Source organism: Mustela nivalis (genome assembly GCF_964662115.1).
Source record: "Mustela nivalis genome assembly, chromosome: 3".
In the NCBI taxonomy this organism is placed as follows: domain Eukaryota; kingdom Metazoa; phylum Chordata; class Mammalia; order Carnivora; family Mustelidae; genus Mustela; species Mustela nivalis.
The window spans coordinates 37,604,502-37,631,660 of record NC_139022.1 but is presented as its reverse complement, the minus strand read 5'-3'; the positions used below and the strand labels follow the sequence as shown (position 1 = coordinate 37,631,660).

At 36.6% G+C, this 27,159-nt stretch overlaps 2 long non-coding RNA genes across 5 annotated transcripts in view; one reads left to right on the top strand and one right to left on the bottom strand.

The window, feature by feature from the left end:
* LOC309861340 overlaps positions 1 to 27,159 on the bottom strand; it is a 330,227-nt gene that overhangs the window by 22,366 nt on the left and 280,702 nt on the right. The gene's annotated exons all lie outside the window — the stretch shown is intronic.
* The window catches only part of LOC309861338, a 650,329-nt gene that overhangs the window by 571,169 nt on the left and 52,001 nt on the right, over positions 1 to 27,159 (top strand). For 2 of the 4 annotated variants that reach the window (XR_014309883.1, XR_014309884.1), the window contains exon 4: positions 5,057 to 5,108. The exons of the other annotated variants lie outside the window; for them this stretch is intronic. This is a non-coding gene — a long non-coding RNA (uncharacterized lncRNA). The remainder of the gene's footprint in view (positions 1 to 5,056; positions 5,109 to 27,159) is intronic. 4 annotated transcript variants of the gene reach the window in all.

The following is a 27,159-nucleotide window of genomic DNA, read 5'->3' as shown; positions in this document are numbered from 1 at the left end:
TACTGGAGTTTGTGACCACTCCCCTCCTTTTTACAACAAAGAAAAAGAACCAGTAAGAGCACATTGAATGGCTTATCACAATGCGAGTGTAAATATGAAGAATGGTCAACAAGTCTAGACATATTCTGGCAAAACAATTAATTACAAAGATCAGGAATAAATTTTTGCAAGTATCTGTGCTAAAAATATGGTTTACCTGCCAAGTAGAAGTCAGAATGAATTTAGTTTTACTCTTCAACAGCAAATATAAGACAGTAATGGAGAAAAAATTATGAAGTTTCAAGGGAAAATTTTACACTTTAAACTTTTTATTCCTTGTTTTTGGCTATGTAGCATTTTGTGGGGGGGAACCTTACAAACACATTGCCAACAGGCTACTAAAAAATATATAGGTATACATACATTTTACAGTCAGGTAGAGATCAAGACTTGTAAATGTTTAAAGGACAGTGGTTATCTCTGAAGCCATTTAAACATAGAATTGCCAAAATAATTAGTGCATGTGTGGCCACAACACTGAGTTGTAATGGCAACATCATTTCACAAGCAGAAAAATAATAACAAAAACACATATCCCAAACTCCAAACCCCACACTAGCAAAGGTTAAAAAAAATAGACATGTCATCAAAAGGTAGTAATAACATGCTGAGTGATTACATGTGCATAAAAAGAGATTTAGCATGGGTTCCTGGTGGCTCAGTGGGTTAAGTCTCTGTCTTGACCTCAGGTCATGATCCCAGGGTCTCAAGATCAAGCCCCACATCAGGGCATTCTGCTCAGCAGGGAACCTGCTTCCTTCTCTGTCTCTCTCTCTGCCTACTTGTGATCTCTGTCAAATAAATAAATAAAATCTTAAAAAAAAAAAAGATTGAACAGATACCATTTAGTTCATAATGTTGGTAATCAGATAAATCCAGGTTTTGAAAAAATTTTAAGCTAAACAACATATACAAAATAGTAAGAAACAAAACAACACCTAACAGTCTAACAGTGATGGTCTCACGTGATACCCGAAAAGAGAAAATTCACTAAAGGAACAATATAATTACTGGTAATCACAAATTATCCTGTTGAAGTAATCATTGACAAGAGTTACCAATTCCTAAATAAGGAATTATATATAGTGTCAAATGCTGCCAGTCAGGTGTGTACTTTGTGTTACTTTTTCCCCTTCTGTTAGCTAACCAGTTTAATTCACAACATAGTCATACAGAAGTGGATATTGTGACTACTGCTTTTAAAATGAAAGTTCTTTTTTTAAAACATTTTTTTTAAAGATTTTACTTATTTATTTGACAGAGACACAGCGAGAGAGGAAACACAAGCAGGGTAGTGGGAGAGGCAGAGGCAGGCTTCCTGCTGAGCAGAGAGCCTGAGGTAGGGCTCAATCCCAGGACTCAGGGATCATGACCTGAGCTGAAAGCAGCTACTCAATGGACTGAGTCACCCAGGTGCCCCTAAAATGAAAGTTCTTCTGAAACTCCCTCCTTTCTTACCTCCCCCAACCCCATAGTATATCATTAGTCATCCCTCACAACCCTGAGGCAGCAGCTCATTCTGCCCATGGGTCCTGTCCCCATGCTTTAATAAACCATCATTTTCACCATCCCCCTCCAAAAGAAAAAAAGAGAGAGAGAGAGAGATGAAGAATAAGAAACAGAATTTGGGTAGTTTGAAACAATCTGCCCAGTAGTACTGAACAGCATGAGAATTTTCATCCCCAGCATCAGAGTACTCTTCTCACTAGGGGTGATTCAGTAGGATGACTAGGACTGACCTCTGGTACCAGTAAATCAAGGACTCCACCCAAACTGAGACGGTAAATACATTTGAGTGATATTTCAAAAAGAGTTTTGAAATTGATTTTGTTAAAAAAAAAAAAGGAAGGGGAGGGGAATTGTGTTCAATCTTTTTAATACTTCCTTATGTTACTGTTTTATTTAAAAAACATTTTAATGAGTGTCTTGGGAGTAGAGACTACAGTCATCTTATTGCTTACGTCATAAAGAAAATGCATACTTAGATCAGTGTTCCCCTTAAGGTTTGGTCAGCAAGCCATTTGAGTTCTAATTTTTGAGGAGGTTGATAAATCTAGAAGTGCATCTAGCCCACCGTAGTCTTCTTCAATTGAGGGGTCTAGAGGTGAGGCCATGGAAATTTAGGGTCTTAATAAGTTCCCCAAGTGACATTAATATATAATGGAATGTGAAGACTACTGTTACTTCTTTTTCTTTTCTTTTTCCTTTTGTGAATCCTCCATTCATGTTTTTTTTTTTTTAAATGCAGTATAGTTGACAGACAATATTATATTAGTTTCAGGTATATAACATAGTAATTTGCTGAGTGTATATATTACACAATGCTTACCGTGATTGTATAGTTACCATCTATCACCATACAAAGTTATTGCAATAGTATCAACTGTATTTCCCTATGCTGTACTTCTCATCCTTATGACTTAGAACTGGAAGTTTGTGTCTCTTAATCCCCTTCACTTATTTCTCCCATCTCTCCACCCTACTTACCTCTCTGGCAATACCACTCTGTTCCATTTATGAGTCGGCCTCTCTGGCAATACCACTCTGTTCCATTTATGAGTCTGCTTTTGACTTTTTGTTCATTCATATTCTTTTTACATTCCACATACAAGCACATTCATACAGTGTTTGTCTTTTAAAATCTGACTTATTTCACTTGTCATAATACCATCTAGATGTATCTATGTAGTCACAAATGGCGGCATTATTGCTTTCTCTGGCTAAGTAATAATCCATCATCCATATGTATTTCACATCCTCTTTATCTAATGATGAACACTGAGGTTTCTTGCATATCTTTGCAGTTGTAAATAATGCTTCAGTAAATGTAGGGGCACATATATCTTTGTGAATTAATGTTTTCATTTTCTTTGGATAAATATTCAGAATTGGAATTACTGAATCACATGATATTTTTTAAATTTTTTGAGGAATGTTCATTCTGTTTTTCATAGTGGCTGCACCAATTTACATTCCCACCAGTAGTGCATGGGAGTTCCCTTTTCTACACATCTGTGCCAATACTTCTTACATCTTGTCTTGCTGATACTAACCACACTGACAGGTAGAAGGTGCTATCTCATGGTGTTGATTTGCATTTCCCCAATAATGAGTGATGTTGAGCATCTTTTCTTGTGTCTGTTGGCCATCTGTACATTTTCTCTGGAAAAATGTCTATTCAGGTTCCCTCATTTTTTTATTAGATTGTTTCAGTGTTGAGTTATATGACTTTTTTATTATTTTGGACATTGACCCTTTATTGGACATACTATTTGCTAATATCTTAACCTGTTTAGTAGGTTACCCTTTTGTTTTGTTAATGGTTTCCTTTACAATGCCAAAGTTTTTTAGTTGGGGTTGTCCCAATTGTTTATTTTTGGTCTTGTTTTCCTTATCCTGAGAAGACAGATTCAGGAAAATACTGTTAAGGCTAGTGTCCAAGAGAATACTGCCTATATTTTCTTTAAGAAGTTTTATAGTTTCAGTTCTGAAATTTACATTTTTAATCCCTTTTGAGCTTATTTTTGTGTATGGTATAAAAAAGTGGTCCAGTTTCATTATTTTGCATGTACTGTGTAGTTTTCCCAATACCTTGTATTGACGAGGCTGTCTTTTCCTCATTGTATATTCTTGCCATCTTTGGGATAAATTGACCATAAAAATGTGGGTCTGTTTCTGGGCTTACTATTCTATTCCACTGATGCATATGTCTTTTTTTGTACTAGTACCATACTGTTTAGATTACTAGAGCTTTGAAGTATAGATTGCACTTGGAATTGTGATCCCTTGAGCTTTATTCTTCTATTTCAAAATGACATTGGCTATTTTTTGTGTGTCTGATTCTATACAAATTTTAGGATTATTTGTTCTAGTCCTGTGTAAAATACTATTGATATTTTGATAAGGATTGCATTAAATCAGTAAATTGCTTTGCATAGTATATAGACATTTTAACAATATTCAGTCTTTCAATCCATGAGTGTGGTATATCTTTCCATATATTTATGGCATCATCATCTTTTTTTTTCCATCATAGTCTTAAGAATTTTCATAGTACAGATCTTTTAGCTTCTTGGTTAAATTTATCCTTAGGTGTTTTATTCTTTTTGATGTAGTTGTATATGGAATTGGTTTCTGAATTTCTCTTTCTCCTAGTTCAGTATTAATGTATAGTAACAACAGATTTCTCTATATTGATTTTTAAAATTTTTTTATTTTTTATTAACATACAATGTGTTTTAAGCCCCAGGGATACAGGTCTGTGAATCACCAGGTTTACCCCCTTCACAGCACTCACCATAGCACGTACCTTCCCCAATGTCCATAACCCAATCACCCTCTCCCCATCCCCCTCCCCGTGGCAACCCTCAGTTTGTTTGGTGAGATTAAGAGTCTCTTATGGTTTGTCTCCCTCTATATTGATTTTTTATGCTACAAATTTACTGAATTCACATACTGTTTCTAACTTTTACTTGAAACAGTTACTACTTGTTTCTAACTAGTCTTTGGGGTTTCTATAACTATCATGTCACCTGCAGATAGTCAAAATTTCAGTTTTTGTTTTTTTTTTTTGCCAATTTGGATGCCTTTTATTTCTTTTTTTTTTTTTTAAGATTTTATTTATTTATTTGACAGAGAGAGATCACAAGCAGGCAGAGAGGCAGGCAGAGAGGAGGAAGCAGGCTCCCTGCTGAGCAGAGAGCCCGATGTGGGACTCGATCCCAGGACTCTGAGATCATGACCTGAGCCGAAGGCAGCGGCTTAACCCACTGAGCCACCCAGGCGCCCCCTTTGATTTCTTCTTACTTGATTGTAGTGTCTATGACTTCCAGTACTATGTTGAATAAAAGTGGTGATAATGCACAACTTTATGTTGTTGCTGATCCTATAGGAAAACCTTTTAGCTTTTTATCTTTGAGTATGATGTTAGCTGTAGATTTGTCATGTATGACTTTCATTGTGTTGAAGTATGGTTCCCTAAACTCACTTTTTTGTTTTGTTTTGTTTTGTTTTTAAGGAATGGATGTTGAATTTTGTCAAATGCTTTTCTTCCATCTCATGATGATCACGTGAGTTTTTTTGCATTTTGTTAATGTGGATATCACATTGAATGAATTATAAATGTTGACCTTTTCTTGCATCCTTGAAATAAACTCTACTTGATTATGGTGAATTATCTTATTTTAATTTGGTTTCCTAAGATTTTGTTGAGAATTTTTACATCTGTGTTCATCAGCACTACTGGTCTATAATTGTCTTTTTTTTTTTTTTTTTTTTTGTAGTGTCTGTCTGATTTGGTATCAAGATAATGCTTGCCTCATGGAATAAATTTGCTAGCATTCCTTCTTCTTTTTCTTTTGTTTTTTGAAATACTTTGAGAATTATATGTATTAGCTCTTCTTTAAATTTTTGATGGATTCGCTTGCAAAGCCATCTGGTTCTGAACTCTTGTTTCTTGGGAATGTTTTGGTTACTGGTTCAATTTTGTTAGTAGTAATCAGTCTTTCCAAATTTTTTATTTCTTCCTGATGCAGTCTTAGAAGATTGTGTGTTCTGGGAATTTTCCTCTTTCTTATAGGCTGTTTAATTTGTTGGTGTATAATTTTTCATAGAATTCCCTTATAATCCTTTGTATTCCTCTGGTATCAGTTGTAACTCTTCTTTCATTTCTGATTATTTTGTGTCCTGTTTTTGATCAACTGTGCTAAAGGTTTATCAACTTTGTTTATCTTTTCAAAAAAGGAGCTTATTCCATTGATCTTTTTCTATTGTTTGTTTAAGTCTCCATTTCATTCACTTTCATTGTGATCTGTATTATTTTCTTCCTTCTCCTAACATTTGGCTTTGTTCCTGTTTTAATTCCCTTAGATATAAGATTGGAGTTGTTTTTCTTGTGTCTAGAGGTAGGGCTATATTGCTACAAACTCTTAGCACTGCTTTTTTGTTTCCCAAAGTCTTTGAAACATCGTGTATCCATTTTCATTTGTCTTTCACTTTCATTTCTGTCATTTGATTTTCTTTTTGACTTCTTCATTGACTGCTCAGTAGCATGTTGTTTAACCTTTTGTGTTTAGCCTTTATATAGTTTCTAGTTTTTTCTTGTAATTGATTTCTAGTGTCACCCTGGTGTGGTTAGAAAAGTTGTTTGATATGATTACAAACTTCCTAAATTCCTTGAAAATTGTTTTGTGTCCTAATGTGTAATGTATCCTGAGGATCGTTCCATATGCACCTGAAAAAAATATTTATAAATGGAATATTTTGTTTATATCTGTCCATCTGGTCTAATATGTTGTTCAAAGACATTGTTTCCTCATTGATATCCTGTCTGCATTATCTACCCATTGATGTAAGTGGGGTGTTCATGTCCCCTACTGTTAACTGTTTTACCGTCAATTTCACCCTTCATGCCTGTTAATTGAAGAGCGCTTTTTAGAAAAAATGGAAATAAAGCTAGGATCTTCGTAACTCAGTAGCATTTTGGTTTTTCTGTTACCCTTTCTGGTAGGCAGCTTCTAAACTAGCTCCTAAGTGATCTTGCTTCCTGGTGTTCTCTCCCTCGTGTATCTTCCTTCCCTTCAGTAATAACTGGATCTTCTGAATTACCCATGGTGAACAGAATGTAACAAGGGTATGGAATGTCTCTTCTGAGAATAAGCTGCTTAAGTACAATAGCACAAGTCTTGGGTGTGCTCTCTCTCCCTTTGCCTGTGGCCACAGCTAGTTCACCCTGCGGGAAGCTAACTGCGATATCATGAGGTAGACCCAAGGAGAGGCCTAGGACAGTGAGCTTGATATCAAATTCTTCAGACCCAGTTAGTCCTTTCAGATGACTGTAGCTCCTGCTGACAGCTTGAATGCGCCCCTCATCATGAGGACCCTGAGCCAGAGGCACTCAGTTCCACTATGCCTGGATTCCTGACCCATAGAAACTGTGAGATAATAAATACATGTTGTCTTAAAGCTGTAAGTAATTTGCTACACGATGCACAGCTAATTCTTCCTTAAGGCATAAGACACAGGATTGTTCTCTAGCATACTTACGATTCCAGCCATTTCTGTAGTTTTCTCTTTGGACTGTTATTTCCCTAGCTTCTCCTCTTATGTTCTCATCATGATCCCCATGACCTAGTTTCCTCACCATGTAATGGTCTTTGACTCAGATCTCTATTTATAGTCAAGGCAGATGCTAGATCAGGTCAGTTTAGGCAGTAACCTGGTCCCTTAATGTTGAGATCCAGGCAGACCGGCACAAGTTGTTGCTATTGAACGTTATTTCCGAACACCGTTAGTATTCAACATCAAATTTCTCCATTTAGCTATATCTTAAGGGATATTTGAAATGCACTAACATACTGTTTTCCTTTCAAGAGGTTGAGTTACTTGGGCCAGCTGAGTTTATAGGATTAGAAATTATTTGAGTGGTATTTACACAGAACTCATAGTTAAGTGCAAAGAAAAGATAAGCCTTCTAAATGTGAGACTGTAGAGCTTAAAAAGAGGTCAATTTAGGGTCTGTGGGGACACAGTAGTTTTTATGAAGCTGGTCTATTAGTCACTTAAGCATTGTGTGGCATTTTCTAACCCTACCTAATTTGGCACAAACATGCAATGCAAACTTGAGGTAGAAAAGTATCATTACCACTAACCTATTTCCTTTCTTAGGATATTGAGAAATTTCTTTGCATAGCCAAACTCCTAAAGTAATTGCCCAAGAATAAATCTGTTGATATGGCAATAAGATGATGTAGAGGGCATGGTGCTATCCTCTAAATTTTTCTTAAACCCGCTGAGCTGTGAGGACTTGATCTAATGTACTCTGTTGTGGCCTGAACCTCTGCTGGGAGTACATGATTAACAGTGTTGTGAAACAATGCTGACAAGGACTCTGGCCAAGATCCTCCCTGTAGTATATGGTAGCTAGACAAAGACTTTGCCTGCTGATGCCAAATCAGCCATTGTGCTCTGTCAAAACTAGTAGTCAAGCTGTTTATTTGCCACCAGGGAGAGAAAATGACCTGAAGATTGCCTGGGTTTTGCAATTTATGACTAGCTCTCCTGGCATCATGAAGACAGACGTACTGCTGCAGCTCTGTATTTCCACTTCTGTTCCCTAAGCTAATTGTTTGTATTAACAGTGAAGTGATTAAAAACATAGGCCTAGAGGTCAGGCGTCTAGTCCTATCACTTAGTTCTGTGTCCTTGCCTGGAGTATTTGAATTCTCAGTCTCAGTTTTCTCATCTGTAAATGGGTATGTAATAGTACCTAACTCAGAGTAGGAGAGGGTCAAGAAGATAAAAGGGGAAAATATATGGAAAACTCTTAAAGTATTGGCTGACATGTAGCAGTTAACAGAAGTAGATAGTAGGGGCACCTGCATGGCTGAGTTGGTTAAGCATCTGATTCTTGATTTTGGCTCAGGTTATGATCTCAGGGTCCTGGGATCGAGACCCTCATCTAGCTCGAGGCTCAGTGGGGAGCCTGCTTGGTACTTTTTTTTCTCTCTCTCTTGCTGCCTCTCCTCCTCTCTAAAAATAAATAGATCTTTTAAAAAAAAAGCCAATACTAGTATTTTTACTATTAATATTACTAATAGCTCTCAATTCAGTAAAATTACACATAAGCTTCAGTGAAAAATCCTTTTATGAGCAATCATGTTGTAATTCTGCTTCTCTTTACTTACATAGTTAAGATATTGAGCCTTCTTAAGAGGCTATAGTTCTGATGACAGTTGAGACTTTAATTTCAAAATTTAAAGTGAATTATTAAAGTTAAAGACAAAATTAAATATGTAATTCCAAATGTACTCTTAGTACTTAACTCTAAAAATTTGGGGGTCTTACATTGTGTTTTTACAAACGGCTTTTAACTTAAAATGTACCCATTTTACATATGTCAGTATTTTCGGTTTACTGGAAACCAACACATCTGGGTTCTCTTTCAACTTTGAAAAGCTGTCCCAACTGTAACACTTTTTATATACTCTTTCTTCTAATAAATTGTTCTTGGTACTCTTTTCATTACTAATGAAAAAGTTTTCCATCTCCCCTCTAAATCTGCATAGATAAGGAATCATGTGTTTGTAATGCAGGTGCATACCCCAAGCTTAAGTGCTTTTCTGATGAAGAATAAGGAGAAGTAACCAGATGTTCATTTTTCTGCCAGCATGATCAGCATTTAACTGGGAATCCTGAATTTGTTTCGTCTTTTTTCTTTTCTTTATTTTTTCCCCTTAGAGAGAGTTATAATTGAACCACCCCCCTACATGAGGGTCACGGTAGTCAGAATGTCCATCTGTTGTTAGGGTGTGCACATCCTAAATTTAGTTGAGGAAGTGCAGGTTGGAAGCAGATCTGGATCCTTAGATCCAGAGGTCTTAGCTGAGTCATTCCATTAGTCACAGAATCTGACTGATTAAATTTTACTTGAGATTCTTGATTTAGTGGCATTTACTCTAATGTGACAAAAAGGTCTTTGGTTTAGTTACAAGAATATCCTTAAAACTATCTTGTATTTTGAGAAGACCTCATCACCATCCATCTTTCTTGCAAATGAATATGTGCCAAAATTATTATTGTAGTGACTAAACCTCCTAACCTTTTCTTAAAATAGAATTATGGGTTTGAAACTCCACTTTCATTTCTATATATAATGACAGCACTCAGAACAGCCTTAGAATTTGCAAAGATTCCCAAACCAAGTGATGTTTGATACTTCTATCAATTACTGTAGTTTTGGAAAGGCATTTACCCAGGAGGGATATTAAGTGAACAGTAGGTGGGTGTTCTAAATTTGTTCGTTTCAGAGCTGTACAATGATGCTGTGGATCTCTGGTATATTGTAAAATATTAGGCCACTATATGGTTCAAACCCGAGGTAACTCTGTTGTTATTCCCCAGAAAAAGTATTGTACTCTTTGAAGTGGATTAATTAAATCATTCATTCAATGATTATTTATTCAGCTGATGAATTTATTGACTTATTTTGAGTTCTGTAATTATAGTAGTGAACAAAGAGGTTTCTTTTGTAATAGAACTTACTTTTTAGTGGGAGGAAAAGAACAAAAAACATCAACACATGTGTGTCAGAGAGCAAAAAATAGAATGGGGAAAAATAAAAATGACAAGAAACAGGAATATATGAAGGTCAGGAAGGGATGGGGTAATTAATGTAGGTAAGATCTCTACACAAGAAGTATGTGCTGGAGCATAGAAGGAAATAAGACTAGTTCACATTTAGGACATGCCACTAGACAAGGGCACGATGGGCTTGATTAAGGAACAGTGAGTGATAAGGCTAAATGTGGCTGAGGCAAAGTGAGCAAGGAGGAGGTATGAGGGGATGAAGTCAAAGGGTAAGGGTGAAGGAGTTGCCATATTGGACATAGGAGACAATCATTAGGTCTCTGGCTTCTGGTTTGATTGACCTGGCAAATACCAGATACTCTTGAACAAAGGAAGGAGATGAATTATCTTGTGTTTTAAAGGGATTGTTTTGGTTGCTCTGGGAAAAGACACTGGGAAAAAAAAAAAAAATAGGGCATGAAGAGAGGCTCAGGACCAATTAGTAGTCCAAGTAGGATGAGAACTGAAAATTGGCCATTGGATTTAACAGTGTGAAGAACATATTGTGACCTCGATAAGAAGGTCGTCATCACATAGCATTTTACATAAGCGTACCCTGAGATGGATTTTTGCTTGCTGTATTAGGGATCAACTCCTGTGGAAGGAGAAGAAGAAAGCAGGATAGAGTAGAGGATGAATTTGAGATGTCATGTGTTTGAACTGTGATGCAAGCTCAAAAAAAAAAAAAAAAAAGCCTGGGGCATTCAATGGAGGGCTGTGAATATACAAATGGAGTCTCAAGAATATTTTGCATTAAATATCTGGGTTTTTCTAAGCCTGCAAAAATCGGTCGTTGGCTGTATGCTCACCCACCAGGAGAGGCATGTGCTTTGGTTCAGGCAGCTTTCTGCAACTGAGGCAAATCCTAAAGTAACAGAGCTGTAAGCTGTTTGTGCAATTATCCAGTGGTAAGGGAAAATGTCAGCACAAGAGAGGGGGAAGTCACTGGACTGATGTCACTTTGAAGGTGAAGGAAAATGGCATCTAGTTGACCTTTGTGCAGAGTAGTGATTATCAAAGCATATGCATATAATTATGTCAGTCTCATCCAGTTTAATATCTTTAGTGACATAAAGTTTATGTTTATTAGAGGAAAACTCTGTAAGGAAATCCAAAGACTATGTTTTTCATACTCATTTTAAAAGGTCCTTTTGTGGGGAGCCTGGGTGGCTCAGTGGGTTAAGCCGCTGCCTTCGGCTCAGGTCATGATCCCAGGGTCCTGGGATCGAGCCCCGCATCGGGCTCTCTGCTCAGCAGGGAGCCTGCTTCCTCCTCTCTCTCTGCCTGCCTCTCTGCCTGCTTGTGATCTCTCTCTGTCAAATAAATAAATAAAATCTTTAAAAAAAATAAATAAAAGGTCCTTTTGCAGGTGAGCCCAGCATTGTTTTCTTTTACAGATTTTTTTTATGAATTATTCACTTCATCAACATGTAAAAATATCATGCTGCCATTATCGTTAAAATTTGATTGGATAGAAGTGCATCATGATGAACAATAATTATTTTTCTATTTTGTGCAATTTGGTTCTTAAAGTTCCTTGAAATCTGTAGTAGCAGCAGCATACTTTTTCCCACAATGGAGCCTGAAATGTAGGCTTCAGGAATGGATATGAGGTAATACTAACATCTGGAGTAGAGTAACTGGGTAAGAATCAGTGACACATGAAGGAAGTCATGTATTTTCCTTCAACTCACCTGCTTTTCAGTATGGAACATGCTAGATCTATGAGCACAGTAAACTGAACAGAAACTTAAGTATGGAACATACAACAAATTCAAAACCTGTGTACATTAACGTGGCTGTACCTCAGTTCATCTCTTCAAGTCTAAAAAGGAGATATTATTCTAACTTCCTGACTTCATAGTGAACACAGATTTAAACATTTTACATCAGAAATCAATAAAATTAGCAGTACTATGCCATTCTGGGCAGGTCAGTGAACGCACTAGCAAACTTACCTGTTGAACTAAGGTTCACTCCACTTAAGAGGGCCGCTTAGGCAAGAGTAGTTTGAGGTAGAGTGAACTCATGTGGACTTGTAAACTTTTGAGAAGTTAGTGAGAAAAGACATAGAAATTTCTCATCTGGACGTCACTGAATAGTACAGTAAACAGACACATGAGAGCAGCAATTGATGACCTCTGAATGTTTCTTCCAACCTTAGGATTCTCTTCAACTCTGTCCCAGAAGCATTCTTTGCTGATGGCTGAACCACTTTATTTCTCTACGCCTCACTTCTCTTCCTGATAAATTTGTGAATGTTCTTGTAACACATCTGGTGAAGTGGTTGTAAGGAAACCTATCCCTAAAGATTATTTTCACCCATAGTTTTGATTCAGCAGAGGTCTATCAGCTGACAATAAAACATCCCCATATTTTCCCAAGCCTCTTTCTCAAAAATTAAAAGAGGATGCACATCTATGAATAGCTCATCATTATGGATTATCAAGGCCATGAACAGAAAGAAAGGAATCGTAAAAATCAGGCACTCTGAAAGAAACTCAAAATATAGTTCACAGTGGATTCCATTGGTAGCTTCTCCTTTTCATTTCAGTCCAAGCTTAATTCCAATACCCAGCAACTATTACAGATAGGGCATTCCTTTGCCAGGAATGTTCTTCTTGCCACAAGTTACGCAAATCACTCTCTCTCATTCAGTATTCTTCAGTTACATCAAGACTCACGGATGTTTTTTAACTCACAAATCCAGTAGGATTTATAGTTTGCAAAAGATTCTTCTAGATGTAATTAAAAAGTCAGGTATTTTTCACAATTTTGAATTGTCTTATTCTCTCACCCATACTTAGCTCAGTGTTCTGCCATAAAAGACCCTAGGTAAATGCCCTCCAGATGCAGTCATGAGTTTTCTAAAGGAATACTTTGTGTATCCTTAAAGGGCACGATCCAGATCTGGTTAAATATATGGCTTTTAAATCAACATATACCCTTTTAGACTTTTAATCAATTATATTTCTAAGGATTGACTGCAGTTTGCATTTTTCAAAGAGCTTTGGCCTAGATAATTTGGATTGATTAACCTGAAAGTGAAATTGGCAGCCACTGTTTATTTATCTGTGAAGTCAGTGAAAAGCAATTAAAAAAAAAAATTCCTCACAAAGGAATACAGTTTTTTCTCTTTAACTTAAATCTTAAAAGAGTTCAGAAACAAAATACAGCAGAAATAATTATCTGCTTGTTTAAGAAATATTCTTTGATGCTCTGGGGTTCTAAATAATAAACAAAAGCCATTTATTTCAAACTAAAGTCTTGACAAATCTTGAAACTGAATAATGATCTTGAAATCTGAAATTGTCTTGAAATCTAAAATAATCTTAAATCATAATCTCGAAACTAAAATCTTAACATAAATAATGGTATGTGCATAAGGACAACTCACCTCTAAAAGATAATTTCTGGATTAATAGTGCATCTTAAAAACATGGCAGTACCTACTAACATTGAAAAACATGATTGAGGGGGTACATGAGTGGCTCAGTGGGTTAAGCCTCTGCCTTCGGCTCAGGTCATGATTTCGGAGTCCTGAGATCTCCCTCTGTCCATCCTTCTCCCCACTTTCTCTCTCTCTCTCAAAAGAAAAAAAAAAGTCAATTAAATCAACCTAGTATATCTTAGACACCTAATATATACTTAGTTCCATGATAATAATATAGTCCAGTAACTTACAAATTCCTACATTCAAGAAGCTTATGAAGTAGAAGGAGAATAAAGAAATGAATTATATACATAAAAATGACACAGTGTGTATTAAAAATGTTAAAATCTGGAATAATATTGAAGTTTGAATGGGGTGAGGTGGTAATTTTGGCGAGGATACAAGCTGGAAAAAAAAAAATCAAATAGGCCGGAAACCCAATAGAGGCTTGGGAAATAGTGAATCACACAGTTTAGTTTAAGTATTGGCACAGGTGTAGAAACAGGAAGACCTTAAGCTGGCATGGTTGCCTGGAGGCATTAAGCACACTTTTTTTCTACAAACATGTAGAATTAAAAAACAGGATACTGACTTCCAAATCACAATAGGAAGTAAAAGGAAATGAAACATTTCTTTCTAATTATTTTTGCTATAAAACATTGTTCTGTTAAGAGCGAGCATCGAGCATCATACTCATTCAGGACTTTTTTTTTTTTTAAGAGAAATAAGATACAAATGAGTTTTGGGATTAATGGAAGCTACAAGTCATCAGAAGATATTACAGCTTCCATCCTCTATGCATTAAATAAACTGGCAATATAACATTTAGGAAAAAGTGTTAAAAATTCCAGTGTAAATTAACAAGGAAGCCAATTAATAGCAAATGTTAATATATATCACTTTCTGTTCTGCCAAGAACAGAAGTATCAAGAAAGTAGCATTATAACATTTCCAATGGATAGAAATGAGTATCTATACCTTATAAATGTAGATCATGGCTCTGCTCAAACATTCACTTGGTATAGATAAAATTGGAATAAAAATTAGTCAACATATAACAGAGTCAGATTAATAGAGAAGTTGATAGTGACTGCTTTAGTGCAGCACTGATAAGACATTTTGCAATGATGAATGTGGCTGAGTATTTCAGATGTTGCTGCTGTGACTGAGGAATAGAACTTTTAATTTTCCTTCATTTTAATTGATTAAAATTCAGTCACATGTAAGACAATGGCTTATATATTGGGTCACCCACTTCTAGCATTTTCTGTGTTTATGTTTCCAAGTGGCTGAATTTAAAAAATTTCCCCATCCATCATTAGTTTTAGGCTTTGTTGAAAGGTGGATTCAAAAGTGATGTGTGTTGTTTCTGACTTAAAGAGTAATGCATGCTTCATTTGTAGTCTAAATTCCAGTTTTGTAGATGTTCTTTGGCAGCATACAGCGCAATGTAGTAAGGATTTGTAATGTCAGTCAACAATATCCCAATTGCAGAAGACAGAATAGATGGGATTCCAGAAATCTTGCTGATTAATACTGTTGGATTTCTGTCTAGAGACTATAACAGGCACTATGCATTTGAGAATGTTTGATTAGAAATAGTATCAGTAGGTTACCAAAAAGGAATCAAATGATGCCCTGCTAATAAAAGAAGGAATAACTAAGATAAACTAAGATAAGGGTCTGCTCATCTTTCTTTCTTTCTCTCTCTCTCTCTTCCTTCCTTCCTTTCTTTTTCTTTCTCTTTTCCTTTCCTTTCCTTTTACTTCCTTCCTTCTTCTCTCTTTCCCTCCTTGCTTCCTTCCTTCCACCTTTCTATCTTTCTTTCCTTCTTTTTACTATAATGTTCGTCTAACATGAGCTAAGCGCTTCTTAGTTTTCTGAGAGCTAGTGAAAAATAATTTAAGGATTTAAACATCTTCTTTCTTTCTTTATTAAATATATCTCATGGATGTTAATGCATTTTTTATCACCTGACTAAGCGGAAAAGCAGTACACCATTTCAAATGCCCCAATTGTCCGAAACTTGAAATTGCTCAGTAGCTGATGAGTTTTAGAAGGCAGGAAGTGATTTATCATGAGAGTCATTTGAAAGAATTCGTGCAAGATCAGTTTCCTAACCTGAACATGTAACAAATCCTTCCTTAGAGCACTTTCAGAATCATGTATTCTTTTTCCAAAGAACATAGACATGGGTCTCAGCTCTCAAGAAAATAAATGAATCAAATCATGCCAGTGACCCATATATGAAGCTACCACCAAAACAAAGGAGTTTACGTCATTGAGTTAAAACATGAATATTCAAATGTGGTCAGGAAAACAGAACATAGATACAAACAATATGCAAAAACCAGGGTGAGGATAATATTTCAGAACTATCAAAAGCATTGTGAGAGACGTATTTTCTTGAGATTAAAAATAATTGTATAAAATTAACTAATTCTGCTACAGAGCATTTGAACTGCAAAAGCACCAGGTCTAGAAGTATTTCCTGAAGTGTGAACCAGGTATAAATTATAATTTTATCCTCTGAATAATGAATTGGAAACAACCTGTTGGTACCTTCATACTCAGGTTGGAGCATTACATGTCACTGAATGAACAGTAATAGTATCAGATACTACTCTCCATTCCAGTTATAGTGTTTGACTTCTTTGACTAGACTAAGATTATATAGTAACCCAAAAAATGGCAAGTGACATTCATATCGGTGTGTGTGCATATATGTATGTATGTATTATATTATTATTATATTATATTATATTATATGTATATTGTACTATATATTATATATATATAATATATATATAATATATATATTATATATATAAAGGACATTTTTTATGGCTCAAATAGTATACATATATACTATTATATACAGTATATATATTATATGTAATATATATTTTTACCATATTTCATATATCTGGTATTGATGGGTATTAAGGTTAGAAATAAAGTTTATTTTAAACTAAACTGCTGGAAAATCATTTGCTTTTATGGAAATAAAAAAGCAGTTCACTGAGTAGTATACAGTTCATTAATTTATACGTTATAATTAATACCAAAAATAAATGTAATATTTTGTTAGCAAAACCTAACTAAAACCTGGAAATAAGGCACAAAAGGACTTTATGTTGTTTCAGTATCGTACTAAAGTGCTATTTATCAAACTAGGTCATCTGAATTTCTAAGGGAATATGACTTAATGGTCTCACTATTTACTACTACTCAGGACCCAGATTCTGCAAAGTTAGAGATTAAGTTGAGGAAAATAGACAATAGGAAAGTTATTTTTGTACACTGTTGATGTAATTGATTTCTGTCTTACAGAGAAGGCAATTTCCTAAGTTATAATTTTTGTAATCATTTTTAAAATCTAAGCTTTTTCTAAAACTTACTATTTAATATGTGGGGATTTTTTTCTCCTCTTGAACCATTTTTGCATTTTGTTGATTTTTTGTTAATGACTCAAACAAAACTTGGACACAGACTCACCATGAATTTATGACAATTATGCTTTTAACATTTTGTTCCTGATCGCTATTGTATTTTGTTGTTAAGATTTTTAAAAGCTGGTAGCATGCAGTGGAATGCCTGGTGGTATTTCTCATCTGAAAAAAACATAAGGTTATGTGATATTTGAGGCTGAGATAAGCTGAGAAAGAGTATCCTCTCTGTGTGAAATAGCTTATGATTGTCCACACACCATCTGTTCATCACAATCAATGCAATGACCATCAGAAGTAAGAGGAGGCAAATCTGTAAACTTCCAATTTAGTAGTGTTTCTAAACCATCATTATCATTAAGGCAAAATTCATTAAATTATCTGTTGTGCTGAGTCGTAGATGGATCAATTTAACAACATGGCTCTTGCCTCCTAGGAAAAGACCAATTTAAATAGACACTGGTGATAAATTCAAGGGCAAAATGATGTACACATAAATGTATCACTATGAACAGATTAAATGAGTAAGATGAATGTTAATTTTAAAAATAAAAGAAAATGGGGGTGCCTGGGTGGCTCAGTGGGTTGGGGCCTCTGCCTTTGGCTCAGGTCATGATCTCAGGGTCCTGGGACCGAGCCCCGCATAGGGCTCTCTGTTCAGCAGGGAGCCTGCTTCCCTTCTCCCCCTCTGCCTGCCTCTGAAAAGAAAATGTGCTGATCTCATTCCAAAATTAAACACAATGGCTTCTATTCAGCCTTCTGACTCAATTATGACTCCCAAATCTTGGGATATGAATAAGACCTTCAACTTTGGGTATTTTTGTGATTTTTTTGAAGTTCCAAGTCAGTAGATCAATGGCTGTGGTTGGGAATCTTCTATTAAGTACTGGGTGGGGGAAACCCTAAAAACTGAGTTGATATCTGGACTAAAGGACTCAAATCATATGTTGTGTGAATCAGTCTTGTCTCAGTTATTTTATCGTTTTTCTATGCAACCTGCTTGTCGGTAGTTGTAAAACTCAGCAACTGCCATTTAAGTACTTCTTTTGAAGCCAAGATCTAGATGCCAGGTGTGCTCTTGGCTATTGGGCTATCATTGCTTCTAGGACCTTCTAAGGGCCAGAGCTAAGAGATTTAGCTGGACTAAATTCATATTCATACTTCCAATTTCGGTTCAGCCCCATAGGTTTCTCCCTAACTGTCCCCCAGTGTATCTTTTCCTCCCCTTAGTCCATAATAAGGACGATGACCAGAAACTGTAGTGATGTCACCTCTCCCAGTCCTGCTACTGTTAGTATGTGTTGTCGCTCTTCTTCCCTGGTTAATCTGGTTAGGGACTCATCAGTTTATTTGCTCTCAGGGAATCCGCTTTTCCCACTATAAACACTTGTGGCTGGCATGAGGTAGAGCAGGGACAAATGAGATCATGCTCTGGCAGTCGTGTTTTTCCTCTTTGAAATTGTTATTTTGATACTTAGGAATTCTCTACTTCCAGGTCACTCTGAAAGCGAAACTTTATGTTGTTTTTTTTTTTCTCTTGTATTGCAAGATTTGGAGGCCACTATTATCTTTCAGTATCTAGAATTCCAGAACTCCAGTTTTAACCTATTAATCCAGGGTTGGTTTAAGGATTTTTTTTTTTTTGAAGATTTATGTATTTATTTGAAGGGGGGGAGGCGTAGAGTCAGAAGGAAAGGGAGAGACAGAATCTTGAGCAGACTCCCCACTGATCATGGAGCTTGATGTGGGGCTCAATCTCATGACCCTGAGATCATGACTGAACCAAAATCATGATTTAGATACTTAACCAACTGAGCCATCAGTGCCCCTATTTAAGGATATTTTGATGTACATCAGTTATTAGTTACATTATTGATTTTACTAATAAATGTTTAAGAAACACTTGAGTTATTTCTCATTCTTTAAGAGTTTTAATAAGTTAGGAATAATGGGTATTTCTTTAACATAACAAATGCTCTTTATCCCAAAACAGTCCCCATCACATTCAATGACCCCACACTCAATATTTGCATTAGTATCAGTAGTAAGTCAAGTACACCTTCTATCAATATCATTATTTAGTATTATTTTAGAAGTTGAATAGGAAACAGTAAGCCAGAAACATTAAAGAGATATAAAAGTTGTAAAAGATGAGGAAAAACAGATTATCTCCAACATTATTTCAATATAATCTGAGAATCAACAACTTAATCTAATAGTTTAGCATAGTAGAGACAATATAAATACAGACACTGCACAAACTGGGTTAAAATTGTAACAACCCATTGGAAATTTACTGAGAAGAAATACTTCATTCACAATAGCAAAACTAAATTACACATATCAAAAAAAGAAAGAGGATACCAAAATAGACCAAAAACTGAAAGCTTACTAGGACAAAAAAGAAGAAAATGAAATATATATATATATCAAAGTTCAAAACTTAGTATTATAACATCATAAATCCTTTATCATTAAATTAGAAATAATTTTGGCAAGTTAAAAAATGTATATATATATGTGTGTGTGTGTGTGTGTGTATATCTCAATATTGCTTTGTTGACATAGTTCACCTAGTAGAATAAATATTATTTTGAAAAAGGAAACATTCTTATGAGAAATATAATACTAAAATTTGTTCATTTATTTACTATTTTTTTATTTTGTTATGTTAGTCACCATAAAATACATCATTTGGTTTTTTTTTTTTTTTTTTTTTTTAATTTATTTTTTATTTTCAGCATAACAGTATTCATTATTTTTCACCACACCCAGTGCTCCATGCAATTCGTGCCCTTTATAATACCCACCACCTAGTACCCCAACCTCCCACCCCCCACCCCTTCAAAACCCTCAGATTGTTTTTCAGAGTCCATAGTCTCTCATGGTTCACCTCCCCTTCCAATTTCCCCCAACTCCCTTCTCTTCTCTAACTCCCCATGACCTCCATGCTATTTGTTATGCTCCACAAATAAGTGAAACCATATGATAATTGACTCTCTCTGCTTGACTTATTTCACTCAGCATAATAATCTCTTCCAGTCCCATCCATGTTGCTACAAAAGTTGGGTATTTGTCCTTTCTTTTTTTTTTTTTTTTTTTTTATAAACATATATTTTTATCCCCAGGGGTACAGGTCTGTGAATCACCAGGTTTACACACTTCACAGCACTCACCAAAGCACATACCCTCCCCAATGTCCATAATCCCACCCCCTTCTCCCAAACCCCCTCCCCCCAGCAACCCTCAGTTTGTTTTGTGAGATTAAGAGTCACTTATGGTTTGTCTCCCTCCCAATCCCATCTTGTTTCATTTATTCTTCTCCTACCCACTTAAGCCTCCATGTTGCATCACCACTTCCTCATATCAGGGAGATCATATGATAGTTGTCTTTCTCTGCTTGACTTATTTCGCTAAGCATGATACGCTCTAGTTCCATCCATGTTGTCGCAAATGGCAAGATTTCATTTCTTTTGATGGCTGCATAGTATTCCATTGTGTATATATACCACATCTTCTTGATCCATTCATCTGTGGATGGACATCTAGGTTCTTTCCATAGTTTGGCTATTGTGGACATTGCTGCTATAAACATTTGGGTGCATGTGCCCCTTTGGATCACTACATTTGTATCTTTAGGGTAAATACCCAATAGTGCAATTGCTGGGTCATAGGGCAGTTCTATTTTCAACATTCTGAGGAACCTCCATGCTGTTTTCCAGAGTGGCTGCACCAGCTTGCATTCCCACCAACAGTGTAGGAGGGTTCCCCTTTCTCCACATCCTCGCCAGCATCTGTCATTTCCTGACTTGTTGATTTTAGCCATTCTGACTGGTGTGAGGTGATATCTCATTGTGGTTTTGATTTGTATTTCCCTGATGCCGAGTGATATGGAGCACTTTTTCATGTGTCTGTTGGCCATCTGGATGTCTTCTTTGCAGAAATGTCTGTTCATGTCCTCTGCCCATTTCTTGATTGGATTATTTGTTCTTTGGGTGTTGAGTTTGCTAAGTTCTTTATAGATTCTGGACACTAGTCCTTTATCTGATATGTCGTTTGCAAATATCTTCTCCCATTCTGTCAGTTGTCTTTTGATTTTGTTAACTGTTTCCTTTGCTGTGCAAAAGCTTTTGATCTTGATGAAATCCCAATAGTTCATTTTTTCCCTTGCTTCCCTTGCCTTTTGCGTTGTTCCTAGGAAGATGTTGCTGCGGCAGAGGTCGAAGAGGTTGCTGCCTGTGTTCTCCTCAAGGATTTTGATGGATTCCTTTCGCACATTGAGGTCCTTCATCCATTTTGAGTCTATTTTTGTGTGTGGTGTAAGGAAATGGTCCAATTTCATTTTTCTGCATGTGGCTGTCCAATTTTCCCAGCACCATTTACTGAAGAGGCTGTCTTTTTTCCATTGGACATTCTTTCCTGCTTTGTCGAAGATGAGTTGACCATAGATTTGAGGGTCTATTTCTGGGCTCTCTATTCTGTTCCATTGATCTATGTGTCTGTTTTTGTGCCAGTACCATGCTGTCTTGATGATGACAGCTTTGTAATAGAGCTTGAAGTCCGGAATTGTGATGCCACCAACGTTGGCTTTCTTTTTCAATATCCCTTTGGCTATTCGAGGTCTTTTCTGGTTCCATATAAATTTTAGCATTATTTGTTCCATTTCTTTGAAAAAGATGGATGGTACTTTGATAGGAATTGCATTAAATGTGTAGATTGCTTTAGGTAGCATAGACATTTTCACAATATTTATTCTTCCAATCCAGGAGCATGGAACATTTTTCCATTTCTTTGTGTCTTCCTCAATTTCTTTCATGAGTACTTTATAGTTTTCTGAGTATAGATTCTGTGTCTCTTTGGTTAGGTTTATTCCTAGGTATCTTATGGTTTTGGATGCAATTGTAAATGGGATTGACTCCTTAATATCTCTTTCTTCTGTCTTGCTGTTGGTGTAGAGAAATGCAACTGATTTCTGTGCATTGATTTTATATCCTGACACTTTACTGAATTCCTGTATAAGTTCTAGCAGTTTTGGAGTGGAGTCTTTTGGGTTTTCCACATATAGTATCATATCATCTGCGAAGAGTGATAATTTGACTTCTTCTTTGCCAATTTGGATGCCTTTAATTTCCTTTTGTTGTCTGATTGCTGAGGCTAGGACCTCTAGTACTATGTTGAATAGCAGTGGTGATAATGGACATCCCTGCCGTGTTCCTGACCTTAGTGGAAAAGCTTTCAGTTTTTCTCCATTGAGAATGATATTTGCGGTGGGTTTTTCATAGATGGCTTTGATGATATTGAGGTATGTGCCCTCTATCCCTACACTTTGAAGAGTTTTGATCAGGAAGGGATGCTGTACTTTGTCAAATGCTTTTTCAGCATCTATTGAGAGTATCATATGGTTCTTGTTCTTTCTTTTATTGATGTGTTGTATCACATTGACTGATTTGCGGATGTTGAACCAACCTTGCAGCCCTGGAATAAATCCCACTTGGTCGTGGTGAATAATCTTTTTAATGTACTGTTGAATCCTATTGGCTAGTATTTTGTTGAGTATTTTTGCATCTGTGTTCATCAAGGATATCGGTCTATAGCTCTCTTTTTTGGTGGGATCCTTGTCTGGTTTTGGGATCAAGGTGATGCTGGCCTCATAAAATGAGTTTGGAAGTTTTCCTTCCATTTCTATTTTTTGGAACAGTTTCAGGAGAATAGGAATTAGTTCTTCTTTAAATGTTTGGTAGAATTCCCCCGGGAAGCCATCTGGCCCTGGGCTTTTGTTTGTTTGGAGATTTTTAATGACTGTTTCAATCTCCTTACTGGTTATGGGTCTGTTCAGGCTTTCTATTTCTTCCTGGTTCAGTTGTGGTAGTTTATATGTTTCTAGGAATGCATCCATTTCTTCCAGATTGTCAAATTTATTGCCGTAGAGTTGCTCATAGTATGTTCTTATAATAGTTTGTATTTCTTTGGTGTTAGTTGTGATCTCTCCTCTTTCATTCATGATTTTATTTATTTGGGTCCTTTCTCTTTTCTTTTTGATAAGTCGGGCCAGGGGTTTATCAATTTTATTAATTCTTTCAAAGAACCAGCTCCTACTTTCGTTGATTTTTTCTATTGTTTTTTTGGTTTCTATTTCATTGATTTCTGCTCTGATCTTTATGATTTCTCTTCTCCTGCTGGGCTTAGGGTTTCTTTCTTGTTCTTTCTCCAGCTCCTTTAGGTGTAGGGTTAGGTTTTGTACCTGAGACCTTTCTTGTTTCTTGAGAAAGGCTTGTACCGCTATATATTTTCCTCTCAGGACTGCCTTTATTGTGTCCCACAGATTTTGAACCGTTGTATTTTCATTATCATTTGTTTCCATGATTTTTTTCAATTCTTCTTTAATTTCCCGGTTGACCCATTCATTCTTTAGAAGGATACTGTTTAGTCTCCATGTATTTGGGTTCTTTCCAAACTTCCTTTTGTGGTTGAGTTCTAGCTTTAGAGCATTGTGGTCTGAAAATATGCAGGGAATGATCCCAATCTTTTGATACCGGTTGAGTCCTGATTTAGGACCAAGGATGTGATCTATTCTGGAGAATGTTCCATGTGCACTAGAGAAGAATGTGTATTCTGTTGCTTTGGGATGAAATGTTCTGAATATATCTGTGATGTCCATCTGGTCCAGTGTGTCGTTTAAGGCCTTTATTTCCTTGCTCATCTTTTGCTTGGATGACCTGTCCATTTCAGTGAGGGGAGTGTTAAAGTCCCCTACTATTATTGTATTGTTGTTGATGTGTTTCTTTGATTTTGTTATTAATTGGTTTATATAGTTGGCTGCTCCCACGTTGGGGGCATAGATATTTAAAATTGTTAAATCTTCTTGTTGGACAGACCCTTTGAGTATGATATAGTGTCCTTCCTCATCTCTTATTATAGTCTTTGGCTTAAAATCTAATTGATCTGATATAAGGATTGCCACTCCTGCTTTCTTCTGATGTCCATTAGCATGGTAAATTCTTTTCCACCCCCTCACTTTAAATCTGGAGGTGTCTTCGGGCTTAAAATGAGTTTCTTGGAGGCAACATATAGATGGGTTTTGTTTTTTTATCCATTCTGATACCCTGTGTCTTTTGACAGGGGCATTTAGCCCATTCACATTCAGGGTAACTATTGAGAGATATGAATTTAGTGCCATTGTATTGCCTGTAAGGTGACTGTTATTGTATATGGTCTCTGTTCCTTTCTGATCTACCACTTGTAGGCTCTCTCTTTGCTTAGAGGACCCCTTTCAAGATTTCCTGTAGAGCTGGTTTGGTATTTGCAAATTCTTTCAGTTGTTGTTTGTCCTGGAAGCTTTTAATCTCTCCTTCTATTTTCAATGATAGCCTAGCTGGATATAGTATTCTGGGCTGCATGTTTTTCTCGTTTAGTGCTCTAAAAGTATCATGCCAGCTCTTTCTGGCCTGCCAGGTCTCTGTGGATAAGTCAGCTGCCAATCTAATATTTTTACCATTGTATGTTACAGACTTCTTTTCCCGGGCTGCTTTCAGGATTTTCTCTTTGTCACTGAGACTTGTAAATTTTACTATTAGGTGACGGGGTGTGGGCCTATTCTTATTTATTTTGAGGGGCGTTCTCTGAACCTCCTGAATTTTGATGCTCGTTCCCTTTGCCATATTGGGGAAATTCTCCCCAATAATTCTCTCCAGTATACCTTCTGCTCCCCTCTCTCTTTCTTCTTCTTCTGGAATCCCAATTATTCTAATGTTGTTTTGTCTTATGGTGTCACTTAATTCTCGAATTCTCCCCTCGTGGTCCAGTAGCTGTTTGTCCCTCTTTTGCTCAGCTTCTTTATTCTCTGTCATTTGGTCTTCTATATCACTAATTCTTTCTTCTGCCTCATTTATCCTAGCAGTGAGAGCCTCCATTTTTGATTGCACCTCATTAATAGCTTTTTTGATTTCAACTTGGTTAGATTTTAGTTCTTTTATTTCTCCAGAAAGGGCTTTTATATCTCTCGAGAGGGTTTCTCTAATATCTTCCATGCCTTTTTCGAGCCCGGCTAGAACCTTGAGAATTGTCATTCTGAACTCTAGATCTGACATATTACCGATGTCTGTATTGATTAGGTCCCTAGCCTTTGGTACTGCCTCTTGTTCTTTTTTTTGCATTGAATTTTTACGTCTTGTCATTTTGGCCAGATAAGAGTAAATGAAGGGGCAAGTAAAATACTAAAAGGGTGGCAACAACCCCAGGAAAATATGCTTTAACTAAATTAGAAGAGATCCAAAATCGTGAGTGGGGAGAAAGGGGATAAAAAGACGTTCAAAAAGGAAGAAAGAAAAAAAAAAAAAGAAAAAAAAATTTTTTTAAAAAAAGAAAACACCTGAGAGAAATGTAAAAAAGAAAAAATATATATATTAGATAAACTAGTAAAAAATCGTTAAAAAAGAAAAAGGTAACAGTTAAAAAAAAAAATTTTACCCGAAGGCGAGAAGAAAAAGAAAAAAAGAAAAAAAAAATGAAAAAGAAAAAATTAAATTAACTGCAAGACAAAAAAAAAATCACAGGAAAAAAGCCATGAGTTCCGTGCTTGGCTTTCTCCTCCTCTGGAATTCTGCTGCTCTCCTTGGTATTGAAACCGCACTCCTTGGTAGGTGAACTTGGTCTTGGCTGGATTTCTTGTTGATCTTCTGGGGGAGGGGCCTGTTGTAGTGATTCTCAAGTGTCTTTGCCCCAGGCGGAATTACACCGCCCTTACCCGGGGCCGGGGTGAGTAATCCGCTCGGGTTTGCTTTCAGGAGCTTTTGTTCCCTGAGCGCTTTCCGTAGAGTTCCGGAGGACGGGAACACAAATGGCGGCCTCCTGGTCTCCGGCCCGGAGGAGCCGAGAGCCCAGGGCCCCACTCCTCAGTGCGCCCTCAGAGAACAGCGCCCAGTTACTCCCGTCTGCCTGACCTCCGGCCGCGCTCCGAGCTCACCGAGCCTGCGATCGGTTCAAGGTAACACCGAGCTGTGAGCTTACTGTCGGCTCTGTTTCTGTAGCCGGCTTTCCCGTTCCAATACCCGCCCAGCTCTGCGACACTCAGACACCCCCGATCCTTCTGTGACCCTGCGGGACCTGAGGCCACACTGACCCCGCGTGGGCTTCGCCCCGGTTTAGCCTCTGGACTGATGTCCCTCAGCGGAACAGACTTTTAAAAGTCCTGATTTTGTGCGCGGTTGCTCCGCCGCTTGCCGGGAGCCGGCCCCTCCCCCCGGGGTCTATCTTCCCGTCGCTTTGGATTCACTTCTCCGCCGGTCCTACCTTTCAGAAAGTGGTTGTTTTTCTGTTTCCAGAATTGCTGTTCTTCTTCTCTTCGGTCTGCCGATGGATTTTCAGATGTTTGCAATCTTTAGATAAGCTATCTAGCTGATCTCCGGCTAGCTGAAGCAGTCTCAGCTTGCTACTTCTCCGCCATCTTGACTCCTCCCATCATTTGGTTTTGATTCAGTGTTCCAAGATTCACTGTTTATGTTCAATACCCAGTGCTCCATGCAATACGTGCCCTCCTTAATACGCACCACCCAGGTAATACTAAAGTTTAAAACATACCAGTTAAAACACTTGGTGATTGGAGCAAAGCTACTCTAATTATGTATGCAGGAAAGGGTGGTATTTGACAAGTAAAAATATTATTTTTGAAAAATATTTAATAGATTATGATATTATCATTATTTCCCCATTTTTTGTATACATTGTCTGGTTAGAAATAAGTATGTATGATAGTCACTTAACTATCCTAGAAATGATTGTGCATTCAAGAAGGACATTAGACACATTTTAAAATTTGAGTTATTTGTATGCTACAATATTATTTATAATTAGTCAAATGTTACATTTTATTTTATTTTATTTAGTTATAATTTTAAAAATTGATATATATAACCTACAATATCAAGTACTTTGTAGTTCCATAAACATTTTAGGATTTTTAAAAAATTAGTCCTGTGAAAAATACTATTGGTATTCTGATAGGGATTGCATTAAATCTGTAGGTTGCTTTGGCTAGTAATGGACATTAGAACGGTATTCTTCCAATTCATGAGTATAGTATATCTTTACATTTATTTGTGTCATATTCACTTTCTT